The sequence below is a fragment of the Triticum aestivum genome, chromosome 5B (assembly GCF_018294505.1).
Source record: "Triticum aestivum cultivar Chinese Spring chromosome 5B, IWGSC CS RefSeq v2.1, whole genome shotgun sequence".
NCBI lineage: Eukaryota > Viridiplantae > Streptophyta > Magnoliopsida > Poales > Poaceae > Triticum > Triticum aestivum.
In genome coordinates, this window is record NC_057807.1 from 23,956,730 (window position 1) to 23,974,663 (window position 17,934).

Below are 17,934 nucleotides of genomic sequence, written 5' to 3' on the forward strand. Positions count from 1 at the left end.
CTCAAACCAATCATGATCATCAATTAACACATAGGACAAAACAAATCTACTCAAACATCATAGGATAGCCATACATCATTGGGAAATAATATATAGTGTTGAGCACCATGTTTAAGTAGAGATTACAGCGCGTAAAAGAGGGGTTACATCGCTGCATAGAGGGGGGAGAGTTGGTGATGACGGCGGTGAAGTGGTTGGTGTAGATCGTTGTTGCGATGATGGCCCCGATGGTGTTCCGGCGCCACCGGGAGAGGGGGGGGGAGAGCCCCTTCTTCTTCTTCTTCCTTGACCTTCCCCCTAGATGGGAGAAGGGTTTACCCTCTGGTCCATGGCCTCCATGGCGGCGGAGGGGCGAGATCCCCTCCTAGATTGGATCTCTCTCTCTCTCTCTCTCTCTCTCTCTCTCTCTCTCTATTTGCTTCTGTTTCTGCACTCCCCGATTCTGCCCTTTCACCGTTTCTAAAATTCCCGGAGATCCGTAACTCCGATTGGGCTGAAATTTTAACATGATTTGTATCCGGATATTGGCTTTCTTGCGGCAAAAGAAGGGCACCAACCGCCTTACGGGGTGGCCACGAGGGTCAGGGGCGCGCCTCCCTGCCTCGTGGCCCCCTCGGGCGTCGTCTCGCATTGATTATTCTTCCCAAAAATCACATATATTCCAAAAAAAATCTCCGTAAGTTCTTATCCCGTTTGGACTCCGTTTGGTATGGATTTTCTGTGAAACAAAAAACATGCAACAAACAGGAACTGGCACTGGCCACTCGATCAATATGTTAGTCCCAAAAATAGTATAAAAAGTTGCCAAAAGTATATGAAAGTTGTATAATATTGGCATGGAACAATCAAAAATTATAGATACGACGGAGACGTATCATTTGTGTGGAGGTGCTTTTTACGTTGTTTTGCTTGGTTCTCCTACTGGATTGATAACCTTTGTTTCATAACTAAGGGAAATACTTATCTCTACTGTATTGTATCATCCTCTCCTCTTCGAGGAAATCCCAACGCAGCTCACAAGGAGCAGGAAGAATTTCTGGCGTTGTCTGGGGAGACATCATCAACGACTATCAAGTACCTATGCATAAAATTTTGTATCCTTGCATTTACATTATTTGCCATTTGCCTCTCATATTTATCTCCCCACTTCTAAAAAGTTATTACAAAAATACAAAAATATTTTTCGTTTACCTTTTTCTTGTTTGCTTCTTTTCTTGCTCGTTATCTTGTTTGCATAGTCACAATGTCTCAAGAAAATACAAAATTGTGTGATTTTATAATACTAATAATAATTATTTTATTATTACTCCAATTGATCCCCCCACTGCTAGTGTGGAGTCATATGATATTAATGTTGCTTTATTGAATCTTGTTATGAAAGAACAATTTTTCGGTAATCCTAATGAGGATGTCGCGTCCCATCTAAACATTTTCATAGAATTGTGTGATAAGAAAAAGAAAAAAGGTATGGAAAATGATATTGTGAAATTAAAATTATTCCCGTTCTCTTTGCAGGATCGTGCAAAATTTTGGTATTCATCTTTGCCACGAAATAGTATTGATTCTTGGGATAAGTGGAAAGATATTTTTATTACTAAGTATTTTCCTCCCAAGAAAATTATTTCCTTTAGAAATCAAATTATGAATTTCAAGAAACTTGAGCATGAACATGTTGCACAATCTTGGGAAAGGATGAAACTAATGATAAGAAATTTCCCTACTCATGGTTTAAATTACTTTGGGTGAAGCTACTTAATTTCTTGATAATATTATGATAAATTATTCACAATGGCATACTGAAAGAGCTCCTACAAGTAAGAAAGTGAATTTGGTTGAAGAACTTAGCACTTTGAGTGAAAAAGTTGATGCACTTATGAAATTGGTTGGTAGTAAAAATAGTCCTATTGATCCTAATGATGTGCCTTTGTCTACTTTGATTGAGAAAAATAATGATCCCGTAGATGTGAATTTTGTCTCGCGAAACCATTTCAGTAGTAATGCTTATAGAGGTAATTTTAATCCTAGGCCTTTTCGTGGAAATTCTATAATAATTATGGCAATTCCTATCGTAATTCTTATAACAACAACAACAACAACAACAACAATAATAATGATAATAATAATAATAATAATAATAATAATAATAACAACAACAACAACAACAACAACAACAAAAACAACAACAACAATAGGACGCAAGCTGATTTGAAAGTAATATTAAAGAATTTTTTAATGCTCAAAAAGTTTTCAACACTACCATGGAAGAAAAATTGAGTAAACTTGATGATATGTCTAGGAGCATCGGTAGAATTATTCATGATGTGGAAAATCTTAAAGCTAAAATTTTGCCACCCAATATTGATATTAATCAGTTAATTAAATCTTTATATGTCTCTATGGATGAGAGTAAGAAAAGAACCGCTATGCTAAGAGCTAAACGAGAATTTTTAGAAAAAGCAATTCCTCCTGGTTTCTTTCGTAGTAATGATGAGGATATTCAAATGATTGGTGTTTCATCTATTGATTCCTTGTTTAGCAATATAAAAGTTGATGAAAAGGGCACTAAAGAAGATTCAACTTTAGCTAGAAGGCGTCCCAATAATTCGAGGGTGAAAATCTTGATAATTTTTTTTATTAAAAGTGGGTTTGAAGAGGTAAAAACTCTAGTTAGTGATGTGCCCACTCTCTTGGATTAAAAATATTTTAATTATGATAGTTGTTCTTTGATTGACTGTATTTCTTTGTTGCAATCCACGTTGAATTCACCCAATGCCTATGAACAAAATAAAGCTTTTACTAAACATATTGTAGAAGTGATGATGAAAGCTTTAGAAGAAAAACTTGAATTAGAGATTTCAATTCCTAGAAAATTATATGATGAATGTGAACCCACCATTAAATTCAATATTAAAAATTATGATTGCAATGCTTTATGTGATTTGGGTGCTAGTGTTTCCACAATTTCGAAATCTCTATGTGATGTGCTAGGTTTTACCAATATGGATGAATGTTCTCTTAATTTGCACTTGGTAGATTCTACTATTAAAAATCCTTTGGGTAGAATTAATTATGCTCTTATTATTGGAAATAATAACTATGTGCCCATTGATTTTATTGTACTTGATATTGATTGCAATCCGTCTTGCCCCATAATACTTGGTAGACCATTTTTACAAACTATAGGTGTCGTTATTGACATGAAAGAAGGGAATATTAAATTTCAGTTTCCGTTAAAGAAGGATATGGAACACTTCCCTAGAACTAGAATTAAGCCACCATATAAGCCAATCATGAGGGCCACCTATGGAACTATAACCAAAGACGACAATACTTGAAACTATGCATTGTGCCTAGCTAGGGGTGTAAAACAATAGCGCTAGTTGGGAGGCAACCCAACAATTATCTTTTTTTGTTTCCTTGCCATTTTTCAATAAATACACAATTATGCTACTGTTATTATTGTGTTTTATTGTTTTAATTAGTGTTTGTGCTAAGCAAAGCCTTTGGGATGATTTGGGTGATAGTTGTTTTGATTCTGTGCATTAACAAAAACTTTTGCGTCCAGTAGCAGTTTTGTTAAAATTTGTTGGAACATGATAAAATTCTGAATTTTTTTACACATGATTGATATACAAATTGCCCATAGTGTCCTAATTTTTCAGAAATTTTGGGGTTATAGAAGTATTGCTACAGATTGTTCCGTTTTGACAAATTCTGTTTTTATGCATTGTTTTGCTTGTTTTGATGAAATTATGGATTGTATGGGGGGGGGGGGGGGTATAAGCCATGGAGAAGTTAGAATACAGTAGCTATAATGCAAAAATAAAATATGAATGGGTTTGCAATAGTAATTAAAGTAGTTATTTGCTTTATTATACTAACAGATCTCACGAGGTTTTGTTGAGTTTTGTGTGATTGAAGTTTTCAAGTTTTGGGAGTGGCAAGTGATGACCCACAAGTATAGGGGATCTGTCGTAGTCCTTTCGATAAGTAAGAGTGTCGAACCCAATGAGGAGCATAAGGAAATGATAAGCGGTTTTCAGTAAGGTTTTCTCTGCAAGCACTGAAATAGTAGGTGATAGATAGTTTTGTGATAAGATAAATTGTAACAAGCAAAAAGTAAATAAAGTAAATAAAGTTCAGCAAGGTGGCCCAATCCTTTATGTAGCAAAGGATAAGCCTAGAAAAATTCTAATAATGAAGGAGGAGCTCCCGAGGACACATTGGGAATTATCGTCAAGCTAGTTTTCAACACGTTCATATGATTCACGTTCGGTACTTTGATAATTTGATATGTGGGTGGACCGACACTTGGGTACTGCCCTAACATAGACAAGCATCCCACTTATGATTAACCCCTATTGTAAGCATCCACAACTACAAAAGGGAGTATTAAGGTAAACCTAACCACAACATTAAACATATGGGTCCATATCTACCCCTAACGAAGCAACGCATAAACTAGGGTTTAAGCTTCTGTCACTCTAGCAACCCATCATCTACTTATTACTTCCCTATGCCTTGCTCTAGGCCCAAATAATGGTGAAGTGTCATGTAGTCAACGTTCACATAACACCACTAGAGGAAAGACAACATACATCTCATCAAAATATCGAACGAATACCAAATTCACATGACTACTAATAGCAAGACTTCACCCATGTCCTCAGGAACAAACGTAACTACTCACAAAGCATATTCATGTTCATAATCAGAGGGGTAATAATATGCATAAAGGATCTGAATATATGATCTTCCACCAAGTAAACCAAATAGCATCAACTACAAGGAGTAATCAACACTACTAGCAACCCCACATGTACCAATTTGTGGTTTTGATACAAGATTGGATACAAGAGATGAACTAGGGTTTTGAGAGGAGATGGTGCTGGTGAAGATGTTGGTGGATATTGATCCCGATGAGAGGATCGTTGGTGATGATGTTGGTGATGATTTCCCCCTCCCGGAGGGAAGTGTCCCCGGCAGAACAGCTCCGCCAGAGCCCTAGATTGATTCTGCCAAGGTTCCGCCTCGTGGCGGCGGAGTTTTGTCCCGTAAGCTTGCCCACGATTTTTTCCAGTGTAAAAGTGATGATATAGCAAAAGATGGACGCCGGAGGCCCACCAGGGGGCCCAGGAGATAGGAGGTCGCGCCCTATAGGGGGGCGCGCCCCCTGTCTCTTGGATAGGGTGTGGGACCCTGGCCTATTTCTTTCGCTCATAAATTCTTATTAAATCCAAAAAGTGGTTTCGTGGAGTTTCAAGACTTTTGGAGTTGTGCAGAATAGGTTTCCAACGTTTGCTCCTTTTCCAGCCAGAATTCCAGTTGCCGGCATTCCCCCTCTCCATGGTAAACCTTGTAAAATAAGAGATAATAGCCATAAGTATTTAAATATAATGTGTAATAACAGCCCATAATGCAATAAATATTGATATAAAAGCATGATGCAAAATGGACGTATCAACTCCCCCAAGCTTAGACCTCGCTTGTCCTCAAGCGGAAGCCAAAATTGAAAAATATGTCCACAAGTTTAGAGATAGAGGTGTCGATAAAAATAAAATACGGACATGAGGGCATCATGATCATTCTAATAACATCAACATATATAGATTTTTTTGTCATATGATTTGCTATGTTCAAGTAATAAACAATTCACAATGTCAAGTATGGTTCAAAAACTTCATTGGGAACTAACAAACTATAATGTCAGTCATTGAAGCAATTGCAATTTATCGTAACATCAGAAAGAGTCAATAATAGAGTTTTTCAACAAGCTCACATACTCAACTATCTCGTAGTCTCCCATAATTGTTAACACTCATGCAATACTTGTGGTTATAGAGTTTCAGCCGGACACTGAGAAAGATAGGGGCTTATTGTGTTGCCTCCTAACGTATTCACCTTTAGGTGATGTCAAAAATAATAGCCTATGCCAACTTACATCCAATTGGATATATGTATCATGATCTTTCAAACACGAAGAGCTTGCCAAAGGATAAAATGAAAAAGGGAAAGGTGAGGATCACCTTGACTCAAGCATAAAGAAAAGACATAAAGTAAAAGATAGGCCCTTCGCAGAGGGAAGCAGAGGTTGTCATGCACGTTTAGGGTTGATGCATAAAGTCTTAGTGCAAAATAACGTCACTTTATATTGCCCCTTGTATGTGGACCTTTATTATGTAGTTCGTTGCTTTTATTACTTCCACAACAAGTTCGTACAAAGTTTATTTTCTCTGCACTAATAAGTCATACATATTTAGAGAGCAATTTTTATTGCTTGCACCGATGACAACTTACTTGAAGGATCTTACTCAATCCATAGGTAGGTATGGTGGACTCTCATGGCAAAACTGGGTTTGAGGATATTTGGAAGCACAAGTAGTATCTCTACTTGGTGCAAGAATTTTGGCTAGCATGAGGGGGAAAGGCAAGCTCAACATGTTTGGAAGGTCAATGACAATATACTTTAACTGAGATGTCGGAAAACATAAATCATTACGTTTTCTTCCTTGTCCAACATCAACTCTTTTAGCATGTCATACTTAATGAGTGCTTCACAATCATAAAAGATGTTCAAGATAATATACGTATATATATATATGAACCCCTCTTTCCTTATCACTTCCTATTAATTGCAACGATTACCAAGGCTACGTTCATCAACTCTCAACAATTTTTATGCCTCATACTTTCTATGTGTGAAATTATCACTATCCATAAGATCAATTTGAACTCTTTTGTTCTTTCTACTTTCTCAAGATCATAGCAACATAGCAAAGCCCTTGACTCAACACTAATCTTTATTATAGATAGCACACGGACTCGATTACATAAAGAGATCACAAAGCAAAACTCAAAACTACTGGATAGCAAAAACTTCAAACTACTAGATCAAGATACTACTAAAAGGATCAAACTAAATAAAGCGGTAAAGATAGGAGTGTGATGGTGATACGATACCGGGGCACCTCCCCCAAGCTTGGCAATTGCCAAGGGGAGTGCCCATACCCATGTGATTATTTCTTCGGAGGTGATGAAGATGGTAACAACGGTAGAGTTGTTGCATTTTCTTATCTAGCTTGCGTCTGAGGCTAAAATTTTCCTCCCTCAGATCCTCATTCTCGAGCTCAAGTTTCATTATCTTTTTACATAGTGCTGCCTTGCTGTCCTGCAAAAAACGTGGTGGGATAGATTGGACCTTAGGGAATCTTGACTTCTTGAACTCCACATGCATATCACCAGGTTGAGGTAGTGGATCGTCATCTTCATCGAAGCTTTTCTCATCCTTCCTCTTTGGATCATAGTCTTCTTCTTCCTCTGTGGTCCATCCATAATGTTCCACATCCCCATATACTTTTGGGTTTGCAATATAATCAGCCATGTAGCTCTTTCCCTCTGAATCTTGGGACGACATCTTGTTCCAAATCTGCAACAAGAACAGCTCGAAACGAAAACAGAGGATATTTGCGTGATACGGTGGTCAAAACCTTCGGGAGTATATATAATGATTTTTTACCAACCAAAATACGTAACATACAAGACAACGGAGTCTGGGAGGCACACGAAGTGCCCACGAGACAGGGGGCGTGCCCTACAGGGGGGGGCTCCTCTCTCGTGGGAGCCTCGTGTCCCTTTCGGGCTACTTATTTCTTCCTAAAATTCTAAAATAATCCAAAATTGATAAAAATTGTCATTAAAGTTATTTTGGAGTCGGTTGTGACGCCCTCGATTCAATCGTACACTAATCATACACGCAAATGTGTACGATCAAGATCAAGGACTCACGGGAAGATATCACAACACAACTCTAGACACAAATTAAAATAATACAAGCTTTATATTACAAGCCAGGGGCCTCGAGGGCTCGAATACATAAGCTCGAAAACAAAAGAGTCAGCGGAAGCAACAATATCTGAGAACAGACATGAGTTAGACAAGTTTGCCTTAAGAAGGCTAGCACAAAACAACAACGGTCGAAAAGGCAAGGCCTCCTGCCTGGGAGCCTCCTAACTACTCTTGGTCGTCGGCGTCCGTCACGTGGTAGCGGGCACCCTCGGGGTAGCAGCCGTCGTCAAAGGTGGCATCTGGCTCCTGGACTCCACCATCTGGTTGCAACAACCAGAAAGAAGAAAGAAGGGGGAAAAGGGGACGCAAAGCAACCGTGAGTACTCATCCAAAGTACTCGCAAGCAAGGATCTACACTACATATGCAACATTATCAAACGAAGGCTATATATGTGGACTGGGCTGCAGAAATGCCAGAATAGAGAGAAGGCCTAGTCCTATCGAAGACTAGCATCTTCTGGAAACCACCATCTTGCAGCAAACAAGAGGGAGTAGAGTAGCATAAAGTAAAGTGGTAGTAGTGTTATCAACCTCGGCCAGAGATCCTTTCTCGACTCCCTGCGAGAAAGCAATCCCAGAGCCATACTATCCAGTTATCATCACAATCAAATCCTCATCACCATCCAGTTCTCATCACAAGTATCCAGTTCTAGTTGTATCGATCGGGATACAACTCCAAGTGTCCGTTACCGTAGGACAGGCTATCGATAGATGTTTTCTTCCCTGCAGGGGTGCACCAACTTACCCACCACGCTCGATTGACTCCGGCCGGACACACTTTCCAGGGTCATGCCCGGCCTCGGCCAAACAATACGCCGCAACCCGACCTAGGCTTAATAGAGAGGCCAGCACGCCGGACTAAACCTATGCCCCCAGGGGTCATGGGCCATCTCCCCGGAAACTCCTGCACGTTGCGTACGCGGCCGGTGAGCAGACCTAGCTACCTCCTTCAACAAGGCAGGCGCTTGCGCAGTCCAACCCGGCGCGCGCCACTCAGTCGCTGACGTCTATTAAGCTTCGGCTGATGTATACGACGCAGAACGCCCATACTATGCCCACGTGATGGTTAGTGCTATCAGGCCAGAGGCCCCTCGGATCAAATATCCAAATCGTAGTGGATTAGGAACGCGCGGTAACAAGCAGAGACTCACGAAAGAAGTGACCCCGTTGCCCCGTCTCGAGGACTTGCGGCAAGGGCTAAGAATGCCCGGCCACGCCTCGTAATTATCTCACGGGCACCTTCCAGGTCAACCCGTCTCCACATCACTTTCCAAGTAACAGTTGTAAAGTCCAAATAGCCGTGTGTCCAAACATCAAGAGGAAAACCCAAGGAATCACCCTCGGTGGTTTCCACTCAATGTAATCATCAAGGTGAACGTAGAGGAATCACCCTCGAGGTTCACACTGGAGGGGTTGCACGACAGAGTCGTATCGGAAGTGGTTAAGGAGGAAATCACCCTCGATGACCACGACCGAATAGCTACACTACAGGTTAACATCAGAAGTGCTGTAGAGGTCTCACCCTCGGCACTTGATAGTAACCCAGCAGTGTCGAGCAACTAAGGGGAAAGTGACGTGCGGTGCCGGGGCCTGGTCTTCGATCCCGTTGATCGGGTCTTCAATGATGAAGCAGGGGCAACAAGGACAAGGTGGGGGTCACTGATGGATCACTAACCAACCTATACTAAGCAGATTAGGATAAGCAGGTAAGGTACAATAACGGGTACAAAAGCAGGCTATGCATCAGAATAGGAGCATACAATAACAGTAGCAAAATCTAATGCAAGCATGAGAGAAGGAATGGGCGATATCGGGATGATCAAAGGGGGGGGGCTTGCCTGGTTGATCTGGCAAGGAGGGGTCGTTGTCGACGACGTAGTCGATCACCGGGGCATCAGCGGCCTCGGGGTCTACCGGAGAGAAGAGGGGGAAGAAACAGTAAATACATAGCAAACAGAGGTAACACTAAGCATGACATGACGATACGTAGCGCTAAGCGTGCTCTAACGCGGTCCTAGACGTTATAGGTGAAGGGGGAAATCAACCGGGAAGGTGTTCCCGGTTCCGGACCTGTGTCAGACAGATGACCGGAGGGGGAAAGTTCCATGTTCAGCATGCTAGGGGCATGTGACAGATGAACGGACCGCGTATTCGGATTCGTTGGATTTTTCTGAGCAACTTTCATATAGAAAACATTTTCATCGGAGTTACGGTTTAAAAGTTACGGATTTTCAAAGTTTAAACCAATTTCTGAATTATTTTAAAAGCAGAAAAGGTTTATTGCGTCAGTAGTGACGTCAGCATTGCGTCAGCTCTGCTGACCAGTCAAACTGACAGGTGGGACCCACCTGTCAGCCTCTCTGTCTAACAGAGGCTTAACTAAGCTAACAGGGTTAGTTAGGGGGCGTGGGCCCCAGCAGTCAGTGACTGGTTAGTACTAACTAACTAACTAATTTAATTAACGTTTTAATTAATCATTTTTATTTAAAAAAAACGTTTATTTAACAAAAATATGCGATGGGGCCCGCGTGTCAGAGACACTGTGTGCCCAGTCAGCACAGTTGACTGAGTCAACTTAGTCAACAGGGGCCCGCGGGGCCCGCTGGCAGTGACCCAGGGGGGTGGCCCTGACCGGCCACGTCGGCAGGGCGCCGGAGAAGGCTCCGGCGACCTCTCCCGCGACGGCACGACGCCAGAGACGGCCGGGATTCGCCTACAGGGGGCCAACACAGGCGCGGGCGGGCGCGTTCGAACGTGCACGAGACGGCGCATCCAACGGTGGCACTAGCACGACCGGAGATGGACTAAAATGACGGCGGCGAGCAGCGAGGCGGACGCTGGAGATCGGGCAGCGACGGAAACAGAGCTAGAGGGCGCAGGGAGACGAGCTAGAGGCTCAGGCGGCACCAGGGAGACGCCCTGAGCACGCTCGTGTGCTCGGATGAGCATGACGACGCCCACAGCGACGACGGTGTGCTATGCGGCGGAGCTGAGCTCGGCCATGGCGGACGCGCTGGCTACGGGGGCGCACGAGTCCAGGGGAGCGAGGGAAGGGGAAAATGGGGCTCACCGCGCGGCGCAAGAAAGGCCCGTGGTAGTTTAGGAGCAGCAGGAGTCTACGGTGTTCATCGGGGAAGAAGGGGATCGCCGGCAACCCGAGGAAGACGACGACGTGGTCGGCGACGCAGAGCTCCTCGGCTCCTTCCAGCGGCTTCAGAAGATGCGGCAGTCCACGGCGATGCCGAGGAGCACGGCCAGGCCGCGTCGAAGGCACGGTGGCCGCGGAGATGACGAAGACGCGGCGGCGATGGCGCTCGGAGCAGATGGAGAGAACTCGAGAGGGGATCTGGTGGGGAGAGGCAGAGGCAGAGAGGGCGAGGGGAACCTAGGAGTGGGTGGAGGTAGGTGGGGGAGGTCTCGAGGAGCCGGAGGGGGAGGCTCTTATCCACCCGCGGCGTTGCCGGCGAGGTGGTCGGGCGGCGACGAGCCCCTGTAGCGGCGCGCATCGGGGGAACAGGAGGGAGGGGAGAGCGACCGGGGAGGGGGAGTGGTCGGGCCGACTTGGCTGGGCCAAGGCCCAGGGAAGGCATGGGGGCGCTGTGGGCCGTCCGGCTGGCCGACTGGGCCTGCCTAGCGGCTAAGGCCCAAGCAGAGAGGGGGGGGGGGGGCTGTGGGTCGCCGAGGCCCAAGGGGAGGCCAGGGCTCTCCCACCCCCTCTTCTTTTCCCTTTTTTTTAAACAGCTTTTGCATTTTCTTTTCTTTTTCTTTTAGCCAATAAAGACTTTGCAAAAGATTATGCCATTGGACAAAATAATCTCAAAGAATTATTAGGCACTGCCCAAAAAAGATTGTGAGGCTTTAGAAATAGTTTGCCATTTTCATAAATTAAAAAGGCATTTAATTTATTTCTTAGGCCACTGTTTGAAGTAGCTTAGGCCACTCAAACCTTTTTGCAAAAATGTTGGTTCACCACCAATATTAGTTGTGGATTATTCTGCACATGATGAACATTTTTGTTTTCATGTCTGAGCATTTTGAATTTCAGACAAAATTTGAATTTGAATTCAACTGGAATTTAAAAGAGAAAGGAGACAATTATGATCAGGAACATGTTTAGCAAAAAGATTAACTTAACCCCAGGGGTTACTGTAGCATCATTACACCGGGGTGTTACAACTCTCCTCCTCTAAAAGAAATTCTCGTCCCGAGAATTAAGAGGTAGAAGGGAAAAGATCGGGGTATTCAGCCCGGAGGTTATCTTCGCGTTCCCAAGTGGCTTCCTCTTTAGTATGATTCGACCATTGCACCTTGAGGAACTTAGTAACCTTCTGGCGGGTTCGACGTTCAGCTTCTTCAAGAATGCAGATCGGATGCTCCTTGTATGTGAGATCATCTTGAATTTCAATCAATTCCGGATCCACTTCACGTTCCGGATCCTTGAAGCATCGACGAAGTTGCGACACATGGAAGACGTCATGAACGTGAGAGAACTGAGGTGGCAACTCCAGTTGATAAGCCACCAGTCCACGACGGGCGAGAATACGGAAGGGACCAATGTAGCGAGGAGCTAACTTTCCCTTGACTCCGAACCGATGAGTGCCTCTCAAAGGAGTGACACGCAGATAAGCTTGTTCACCAGGTTGATAAGTTGAACCCCAGTGTTTCCGGTCATAGTTGCTCTTCTGGCGGGATTGGGCCGCCTTGAGATTATCCCGGACAATGCGAACCTGCTCTTCAGCTTGTTGAATAATGTCCGGACCAATGAGTGCTCGTTCCCCAGTTTCTGACCAATTCAGAGGGGTTCGGCACTTACGTCCATAAAGCACTTCAAAGGGTGCCATCTTCAAGCTGGCTTGATAGCTGTTGTTATAAGAGAACTCCGCATAAGGGAGAGATTCTTCCCACTTCTTGCCGAAAGAAATAACACAAGCTCGAAGCATGTCTTCAAGAATTTGATTGACTCGCTCGACTTGGCCTTGGGATTGGGGATGATAAGCAGTGCTCCAGGTAATATGAGTTCCCATTGCCTCTTGGAAACTATCCCAGAACTTAGAAGTGAAAATACTGCCGCGGTCTGAACTGATCTCCTTCGGAATGCCGTGGAGTGACACAATTCGGGAGATATACAAGGTTGCCAATTGACTAGCAGTGATAGTCTCCTTGACTGGCAGAAAGTGAGCAACCTTCGAGAATTGGTCGATGACGACAAAGATAGCATCGTTACCTTTCTGAGACTTGGGAAGGCCAGTGACGAAGTCCATTTGGATCTTATCCCACTTCCATTCAGGAATCGGAAGCGGTTGTAGAAGTCCAGCCGGTTTTTGATGTTCTGCTTTGACGCGACGGCAAACGTCACATTCTTCGATATATCGAGCAATGTCTTGCTTCATCTTAGACCACCAGTACTTCTGACGGATGTCAAGATACATCTTGGTACTTCCCGGATGAATAGAGAGAGGGGTGTCATGCGCTTCTTTCATCACCTTCTCTGTCATAAGCTCGAACCGGGGTACGACAATGCGATCTCTGAAGTATAAGGTTCCATCTTCACCAAGTGAGAAATCTCTGGATTTCTCTAAGGCAAGATCCTTTTTCATCAGATCAACATGAGCATCTTTGGCTTGAGCAGACTTGATTGCTTTCAGAAGAGTTGGTTCCAAAACAAGGTTATTCAGAGAACCCTGTGGAATTAGTTGAAGGTTCAGCTTGCATAGCTCTTCATAAAGGCGGGGTTGAGCTTTGTAGACCTGGTGATTATTGCAATAAGACTTTCGGCTTAGGGCATCGGCCATTACATTAGCCTTGCCAGGTGTATAAGATATACCGCAGTTGTAGTCAGCAATAGCTTCCATCCATCGCTGCTGACGGAGGTTCAGATCTGGCTGAGTAAACAGGTACTTCAGACTCTGATGATCAGTGAAGATCTCACAACGATTACCGAGAAGGTATTGTCGCCATAGCTTCAATGCAAAGATAACCGCTGCAAGCTCAAGGTCATGAACCGGGTAGTTTTCTTCGTGAGGACGCACTTGACGGGAGGCATAGGCAATCACCCTGCGCTCTTGCATTAGAACACAGCCTAATCCTTGACGTGAAGCGTCACAATAGATGACAAAGTCCTTGCGAGAATCAGGGGGAGCAAGCACTGGGGCAGAAGTCAGTTTATCCTTGAGTGCCTGGAAACTTTCCTGACATTTGTCTGTCCAATCGAACTTAACGCCTTTGTGAAGCAGATTAGTCAGTGGCTTGGCGATCTTGGAGAAGTTCTCGACAAAGCGGCGACAATAGCTGGCCAGTCCGAGAAAGCTTCTGACTTGCTTGACAGTCTTCGGAGGGGTCCAGTCAAGAATAGCCTGAACGCGCTCTGGGTTGACGGCAATACCATCCTTGGAGATAACATGACCAAGGTAGGTGACTTCGGGTAACCAGAATTCACATTTGGAATACTTGGCATAAAGTTGATGCTCTCGAAGCTTCTCCAGAACAAGACGAAGATGTTCAGCATGTTCTTCTTTATTCTTCGAATATACCAGTATATCATCCAGATAGACTACGACGAACTTGTCGAGGTAATCCATGAATATATAGTTCATCAGACGAGAGAATGTAGCTGGAGCATTGGTTAAACCGAATGACATGACGGTGTACTCGTAAGAACCATAACGAGTCACAAATGCGGTCTTTGGAATATCCTCTTCACGAACACGGATCTGGTGGTAACCCAACCTCAAGTCGAGTTTAGAGAATATCGATGAACCAGCCAGTTGATCATACAGATCATTGATCCGAGGAAGGGGATATTTGTTTTGAATTGTAGCTTGGTTGATAGGACGATAGTCTTGGACCAAACGGTTCGTACCGTCCTTCTTCTTGACGAAGAGAGAAGGTGCTCCCCAAGCAGAGGAACTTGGACGAATGAAACCCTTGTGAAGAGATTTGTCGATTTCCTCCTTAAGCTCAAGGAGTTCATGAGGTGGCATCTTGTAGGGTCGTTTTGCAATAGGAACGGTGCCTGGTTTCAAGTCGATGACGAACTCGACAGCCCGGGCAGGGGGTATTCCTGGAAGTTCTTCTGGAAATACGTCTTGGAAGTTGCGAACGACTGGAATCTTTTCAATTCCCTCAAGAGGTGCCGCGTTCAACGCATTCAAAGCATAAAGTCGTGCTTCAGCGTTTTGAACAAGCTGAGCATGGTAGGTTACAATCTCATCTGAAGGATGTAGGAGGTGAACGACCTTGGTAGCGCAAACGATAGAGGCAGTATGCGCTTTCAACCATTCCATTCCCAGAATGAGGTCAATATTGGAAGACTCCAGAATAATGGGAGAAACAAGGAATTCCAACCCTTCAATTTCAACAGGAACGTCGCGACCAATCATGGTAGTTTGACATCGGCCCGCAGGGGTGCGTACCACTATCGGAGTGTTCATGGGCTCGCATCGAATGTCATGTGCGTAAGCAAAATTTTCTGACATGAATGAATGTGATGCTCCTGAATCAAACAAAACAGAAGCTGGTACTGAATTAACAAGGAGAGTACCCATCACAGTGGCAGGCTGGTCTTGAGCTTCATTCAGATCAATATGATTAGCCTGACCACGACCATAAGGTCTGGCATTGTTGTTATGGGGCTGATTGTTACGGTCAGTTGAAGACAGAGCCAGCTGATTCTGATTCTGAGGGCATTTCCTGGAGCGGTGACCTGGAAGGCCACACTTGAAGCACAGACCATCATTGGGATTGGGAGCATAAGCTTGGGGCGGTACAGCCCGAAGGGGCTGCCTCTGCGGTTGAGGAGGCAGACGAGGTGCAACATAGGACTGTCTTGGTGCAGGTGCAGTTGGACGATACATGCTGTGGGGAATCCATATCCGACGCTTCTGCGCTGACGGGCCCGAAGATGGGCCAGCGTCACGGCTACGCCTGAGGGATCCCTGGTGTTCCTGAAGACCAGTCTCAACCTGAATAGCCTTGTTCACCAAGGTGGCGAAGTCGGCAAAGTCATGAACGAGCAATGCTAGCTTGATATCAGGGTGAAGTCCATCACGAAACTTCTCTTGCTTACGAGCATCAGTTGCAATGTCTTCTTCAGCATAACGTGACAAGTCCAGAAATTCCCGTTGATAAGCATCTACAGTCTTGTTGCCTTGGGTGAGGTTGCGGAACTCTCGCTTCTTCCTGTCCATGGTTCCCTGAGGAATGAAACGGGCACGGAAGGCAGCTTGGAAATCCGGCCAAGTAATGACCGTTCCAGCAGGTAGGGTACGCCTGTGGCTGTCCCACCATTGAGCAGCAGGACCCTTCAGAAAGAAAGATGCGAAGGTGACATAGCTGGCAGGGGCAACACTAGCAGACTCCATTTCATATGTGATGTCGCGGAGCCAGTCACCAGCATCAAGGGGTTGAGTTGAGCTGCGGTAGATAGATGGGTTGAGGCGCATGAAGTCCTGCAGAGTTACTCGGGTTGGATGTTGATTCATGTTCGGACGAGGAAACTGAGCCATCATTCCTTCCATGAACTGGCGAGTTAACTCAAACTGTTGCCTCATTCCAGTAAAGAATTCAGGCGGTGGTGGGTCGTTGGCACCACAGCCACGACCAGCGGGTCTAACCATCCTGCTAACATGTAACAGGGGTAGTTCAGCATTGAGCATTTGCAAAGATAAGGATTAGTCATGATGAAAACATGCATAATGAAGGAGGTACGATGGATTCCACTCTGTAGTCAACACGACAGGGTGTGCACTACTCAAAGAGCTATTCTAAGGAATAACTATGGCTTCATCCAACTTCGGGGTGAATGTGGTCACGGGATCCTAATGTTAGTAAATTCATTTAACCCGAGTAGAAGAGAGTTCAGAGTCCCAGAGTATAGACGAGGAGTAAAAGATGCTAATACCACCCAATAGCGACGTGGGCCCGTAAGCCACACAGCCAATGTTAGTAAAAGTTTTCAGTGACTAGACTCAACTTCGGCCAAGGAGTTGGAAAGGGGGCTACCTACAGGCAGTCGGCTCTGATACCAACTTGTGACGCCCTCGATTCAATCGTACACTAATCATACACGCAAATGTGTACGATCAAGATCAAGGACTCACGGGAAGATATCACAACACAACTCTAGACACAAATTAAAATAATACAAGCTTTATATTACAAGCCAGGGGCCTCGAGGGCTCGAATACATAAGCTCGAAAACAAAGAGTCAGCGGAAGCAACAATATCTGAGTACAGACATGAGTTAGACAAGTTTGCCTTAAGAAGGCTAGCACAAAACAACAACGATCGAAAAGGCAAGGCCTCCTGCCTGGGAGCCTCCTAACTACTCTTGGTCGTCGGCGTCCGTCACGTGGTAGTAGGCACCCTCGGGGTAGCAGCAGTCGTCAAAGGTGGCATCTGGCTCCTGGACTCCACCATCTGGTTGCAACAACCAGAAAGAAGAAAGAAGGGGGAAAAGGGGAAGCAAAGCAACCGTGAGTACTCATCCAAAGTACTCGCAAGCAAGGATCTACACTACATATGCAACATTATCAAAGGAAGGCTGTATATGTGGACTGGGCTGCAGAAATGCCAGAATAGAGAGAAGGCCTAGTCCTATCGAAGACTAGCATCTTCTGGAAACCACCATCTTGCAGCAAACAAGAGGGAGTAGAGTAGCATAAAGTAAAGTGGTAGTAGTGTTATCAACCTCGGCCAGAGATCCTTTCTCGACTCCCTGCGAGAAAGCAATCCCAGAGCCATACTATCCAGTTATCATCACAATCAAATCCTCATCACCATCCAGTTCTCATCACAAGTATCCAGTTCTAGTTGTATCGATCGGGATACAACTCCAAGTGTCCGTTACCGTAGGACAGGCTATCGATAGATGTTTTCTTCCCTGCAGGGGTGCACCAACTTACCCACCACGCTCGATTGACTCCGGCTGGACACACTTTCCAGGGTCATGCCCGGCCTCGGCCAAACAATACGCCGCAACCCGACCTAGACTTAATAGAGAGGCCAGCACGCCGGACTAAACCTATGCCCCCAGGGGTCATGGGCCATCTCCCCGGAAACTCCTGCACGTTGCGTACGCGGCCGGTGAGC